General features: G+C 37.9%; 1 non-coding gene across 1 annotated transcript; it reads right to left on the bottom strand.

The window, feature by feature from the left end:
• Positions 1–5,726: 5,726 nt before the first annotated feature.
• On the bottom strand, positions 5,727–5,830 carry LOC130952096 (small nucleolar RNA R71). The gene has a single exon (XR_009074277.1). It is a non-coding gene; the product is annotated as a small nucleolar RNA R71 (small nucleolar RNA).

Below are 5,830 nucleotides of genomic sequence, written 5' to 3'. Positions count from 1 at the left end.
ACTCACTTGGATATTCATTAGGATTTTGAAGATTTTGGCTTTAGCTTTTGAGAAGAGTCTACCTCCCGTACTAGTCATTATATTCTGTTATTTACTTTTCATTTATTCTTCCATATTCCTAATTCCTCCAGAGTTGACATTTGATTATTTTCACAAGTTATTAATATAGAGTATTTTTATTTTCAATTAATCCCTTTCATTATTATTTATCATGTCTTCTTTTATTTTCCCCATTGATTCTGTGAAGTTTATAATTATGATGAGTGAGTAGTTCTATAACTTGATTGGGAGATGATTGAAAGGAAACCTTGAGTTGAATAACTCAAGAGAGAAATTATAATTGGGTTTATTGTTGGAACCCTCTAATCATTGACACTAGTCCTTCCCAAGGGAGAGGGTTAGGACTTGTGACTTGAAACAGCTTTCCAACTTGCTTGACTTTCCTTTACCTAGTAAGGGATAACTAAGCAAAGCAACTTCCAATTATTAATTAATCTTGAAAGTACTTCAACAAGAATAGGGCTTCCAACTAATCTACTCCCAGTCAAGGCTTTTATTTAAAATTAATTAAATTCTCTAAATTAATTTCCTGTTTATCAACTCAACCATTTTTGAAAACACCTAATTGATAAAATAGCACATCTTTCTGCAACTTGTTGGGAGACGACCTGGGATTCATACTCCCAGTATTTTAATTTCAATATTATGACAACCCTTCTAAATTGATAAGCGGATTTTCAGTTGGTTAAGGACTGTACTTGCAACGTATTTCTATTAATAATTTCTTAACTCGCCAATTTTCGCCACGTCAATTTCTTAACTCGCTAATTTATTGATTGGCATTTATTTATTTGCAATTTCTTCTTTTTATTTTGTCACTCTGAGCTGTACGTTTCTTTCGTTAAATGACGCGTTCACTTCCTGATCCAAGCTTACTAGTATTTGACCCTGAGATTGAAAGAACTATTTCACGTATAAGGCAAGCTCGGTGTCGGCGAGTCCTCTCTGAGGACGAACCTGAAACATCATCTAAGGAAGAAACAAGCTCCCCCTCTACTAATCCAGTTGATTTACGTGCAGGTGACATGGCAGCACCTAGGAGAGTCACTATCCAGGAGGAAGGAGCCCCTGATTTTACACTACAACCATTCCAGGCACACCACCCAGCAGTGGCTGTGGATTTCGAAATAAAGTCTTCGCTACTCAACTTGATGCCCAAGTTTCATGGCTTACCTGCTCAAGAGCCTATCAAGCACCTTAGGGATTTTCAGACTGCTCGTTCTACTGTTAAGCGTGATGGTACTGATGAAACTTCTATTCTGTTAAAAGCCTTCCCATTCTCTCTTGAGGGAACGGCAAGAGAGTGGTACTACACTTAACCCGGAATAACTGTTTCTAACTGGGATACGCTTAGAAGAGAATTTTTGGAGAAATTCTTTCCAGCTGAGGTTGCCGATAAACTGAGGAAAGACATGTCCATGATCATTCAGGATGAATCTGAGACTCTCTATGAATACTTGGAACGCTTCAATAATCTTCTAGAAGCATGTCCCCACCATATGATTGACAAGATAGTGTTGCTTGGCTACTTAACACAGGGCATGAAATCTCAAGATAGGACCACATTGGAAGGTGCTAGCAATGGGTCTATGAAAAAGTACAAGACTAGGAAGAAGCATGGCAATTGATCAGCGACTTAGCTGAATCTACTAGGAATCATAGGCAGAAACAAAGTTAGTCAAGAACTGTTGTAGAGGTATTGGTGGACGAAATTGTGATCCTCTTTGTATTTGCATGAGATTTAAAAATTGGCTCTATTGGAATTTATGATCACAACTTCATTCAACTTAACCAGCAAGTGTACTGGGTCATCCAATTAATACCTTACGTGAGTAAGGGTCGATCCCACAGAGATTGTTGGTATGAAGCAAGCTATGGTCACCTTGTAATTCTCAGTTAGGCAGATTAAATTGGTTTATGGGTTTCAAAAATTAATAATAAATAGAAAATAAAAAAGGGATAGAAATACTTATGTAAATCAATAGTGGGAATTTCAAATAGGTGTATGGAGATGCTAGGATCCTTTCGAATCTCTACGTTCGTATTACTTTCATCCAATCCTTCTTACTCCTTTCTATGGTGATGAGCGGATAATTTGTACGCTTTTTGGCATTGTTTTTAGTATGTCTTTAGTATGATTTAGTTAGTTTTTAGTATATTTTTATTAGTTTTTAATTAAAATTCACTTTTCTGGACTTTACTATGAGTTTGTGTGTTTTTCTGTGATTTCAGGTATTTTCTGGCTGAAATTGAGGGACCTGAGCAAAAATCTGATCCAGAGACTGAAAAGGACTGCAGATGCTGTTGGATTCTGACCTCCCTGCACTCGAAGTAAATTTTCTGGAGCTACAGAAGCCCAATTAGCGCGCTCTCAACGGCGTTGGAAAGTAGACATCCTGGGCTTTCCAGCAATATATGATAGTCCATACTTTGCCCAAGATTTGATGGCCCAAACTGGCGTTCAAAGTCACCTTCAGATTTCCCAGCGTTAAACGCCGGAACTGGCACCAAAATGGGAGTTAAACGCCCAAACTGGCATAAAAGCTGGCGTTTAACTCCAAGAAGAGTCTCTACACGAAAATGCTTCATTGCTCAGCCCAAGCACACACCAAGTGGGCCCGGAAGTGGATTTTTATGTCATTTACTCATCTTTGTACACCTTAGGCTACTAGTTCTCTATATATAGGACCTTTTACTATTGTATTTTAATCTTCTGATCTTTGGAAACTTTTGTTCTTTAGATCTTTTGATCACTTTGGGAGGCTGGCCTCACGGCCATGCCTAGACCTTATTCTTATGTATTTTCAATGGTGGAGTTTCTACACACCATAGATTAAGGTGTGGGGCTCTGCTGTACCTCGAGTATTAATGCAATTACTATTATTCTTTTATTCAATTCCGCTTGTTCTTATTCTAAGATATTCATTCGCACTCAAGAACTTGATGAATGTGATGATTACGTGACACTCATCATCATTCTCACTGATGAACAAAGTGACTGACAACCACTCTTGTTCTACAAGCAAACAAGGCTCTAATGTTTATCTCTTGGGTTCTTTAACCGGAATCTTCGTGGTATAAGCTAGAACTGATGGCGGCATTCAAGAGAATCCGGAAGGTCTAAACCTTGTCTGTGGTATTCTGAGTAGGATTCAATGATTGAATGACTGTGACGTGCTTCAAACTCCTGAAGGCGGGGCATTAGTGACAGACGCAAAAGAATCACTGGATTCTATTCCGGCCTGATTGAGAACCGACAGATGGATAGCCGTGCCGTGACAGGGTGCGTTGAACATTTCCAATGAGAGGATGGGAGGTAGCCACTGACAACGGTGAAACCCTACATACAGCTTGCCATGGAAAGGAGTAAGAAGGATTGGATGAAGACAGTAGGAAAGCAGAGAGACGGAAGGGACAGCATCTTCATACGCTTATCTGAAGCTCTCACCAATGATATACATAAGTATCTCTATCTTTATCTTTATGTTTTATTCATCATCTATACCCATTTGAGTCTGCCTGACTAAGATTTACAAGGTGACCATAGCTTGCTTCATACCAACAATCTCCGTGGGATCGACCCTTACTCGCGTAAGGTTTATTACTTGGACGACCCAGTGCACTTGCTGGTTAGTTGTGCAAAGTTGTGTAGTGATCACAATTTCGCGCACCAAGTTTTTGGCGCCGTTGCCGGGGATTGTTTTGAGTATGGACAACTGACGGTTCATCTTGTTGCTTAGATTAGGTATTTTTTTTTCAGAGTTCTTAAGAATAAATTCTAGTGTTTCATGATGATCTGTTGAAGTCTGGCTGGCTGAGAAGCCATGTCTAATCTTATTGGACCGAGGTTTCAACCTATCATCACAAGAGCTTGTTGATTTCTATCAATCTTGCTATTGGAGCAATGATCTGCTAAGGCTTGGCTGGCCATTGGCCATGTCTAGTGTTTTGGACCGAAGCTTTCTTTGAAAGCTTGGCTGGCTGTGAAGCCATGTCTAATTCCTGGACCGGAGTCTTAGACTAGCATTGCAATGATTCCTGGAATTCAAATTAAGAATTCTGAAACCTTTATTTTCTATTTTCATATAATTTTCGAAAAAGCACAAAAAAATTTACAAAATCATAAAAACCAAAAATATTTTATGTTTCTTGTTTGAGTCTAGTGTCTAATTTTAAGTTTGGTATCTTGCATGCATTGTTTATTTGATCTTGGTTCTATTTTCAAGTCAATAGTACAGGGAACTGAAGATTCAGAACATGCAGCAGAGGAATTACACAAAAAAAGCTGGGCGTTCAGAACGCCTAGTGAAGAAGGACAAGACTGGCGTTTAAACGCCAGCCAGGGTGCCTGGTTGGGCGTTTAACGCCCAAAAAGGTAGTGCATTGGGCGTTAAACGCCAGAATGTGCACCATTCTGGGCGTTTAACGCCAGGATGGCACAAGGGGGAGGATTTTGTTTTCAAAATCAATTCTTTAAAGTTTTCAAAGTTTTTCAAAATCAAATCTTTTTCAAATCATATCTTTTCAATCAAATGTTTTCAAAATCAATTTCTTTCCTTTTTCAAAGATACTTACTAACAATTAATGATTTGATTGAACATTTTAAGTATGTTGCCTTTTCTGTTGAGAAAGGTTTAATGTTTGAATCATATCTTTTCTTGTTAGGCAAGTCATTAATTTTTAAAATCAAATCTTTTTAAAATTGTTTTCAAATCATATCTTTTCAATCATATCTCTTTAAAAGCATAACTTTTCAATCATATCTTTTTAATCACATCTTTTTCAAAACAGTTTTTAATCATATCTTTTTGATTTCTAATTTTAAAAATCTTTTTCAAAAATTACTTGATTTCTTTCCTACTCTTGATTTTCGAAAATTAATTAAATTTTTTTCAAAAATGTTTTCAAAATATTTCACTTGATTTTCGAAAATTTCTTCCTCTCTTCCTACATCCTTCTATTTATGGAGTACCACTCCTTCTCAATGCACAATTCGAACTCTTTCTAATTAAGTTCGAATTCTTCTACCTCTTCTTTCTATTTTTCTGTTCCTCTGACACTTCAAGGAATCTCTATACTGTGACATAGAGGATTCCATATTTTCTTGTTCTCTTCTCTTTCATATGAGCAGGAACAAAGACAAAGGCATTCTTGTTGAAGCTGACCCTGAACCTGAAAGGACCTTGAAGCAAAAGCTAAGAAAAGCTAAGGCACAACTCTCTGTAGAGGACCTGACAGAAATCTTCAAAGAAGAAGAAACCATGGCAGCCGAAAACAACAACAACAACAACAATGCAAGGAAGGTGCTGGGTGACTTTACTGCACCTACTCCCGACTTCTATGGGAGAAGCATCTCTATTCCTGCCATTGGAGCAAACAACTTTGAGCTTAAGCCTCAATTAGTTTCTCTAATGCAACAGAATTGCAAGTTTCATGGACTTCCATTGGAAGATCCTCATCAGTTCTTAGCTGAATTCTTGCAAATCTGTGACACTGTCAAGACTAATGGGGTTGACCCTGAGGTCTACAGACTTATGCTATTCCCTTTTGCTGTAAGAGACAGAGCTAGGACATGGTTGGACTCACAACCTAAAGAAAGCCTGGACTCATGGGAAAAGCTAGTCAATGCCTTCTTGGCAAAGTTCTTTCCACCTCAAAAATTGAGTAAGCTTAGAGTGGAAGTCCAAACCTTCAGACAGAAGGATGGAGAATCCCTCTATGAAGCTTGGGAAAGATACAAACAATTGATCAGAAAATGTCCATCTAACAT

The sequence above is a fragment of the Arachis stenosperma genome, chromosome 9 (genome assembly GCF_014773155.1).
Source record: "Arachis stenosperma cultivar V10309 chromosome 9, arast.V10309.gnm1.PFL2, whole genome shotgun sequence".
In the NCBI taxonomy this organism is placed as follows: Eukaryota; Viridiplantae; Streptophyta; class Magnoliopsida; order Fabales; family Fabaceae; genus Arachis; species Arachis stenosperma.
The sequence above is the reverse complement of the archived record's forward strand: the minus strand, read 5'-3'. Positions and strand labels throughout refer to the sequence as shown.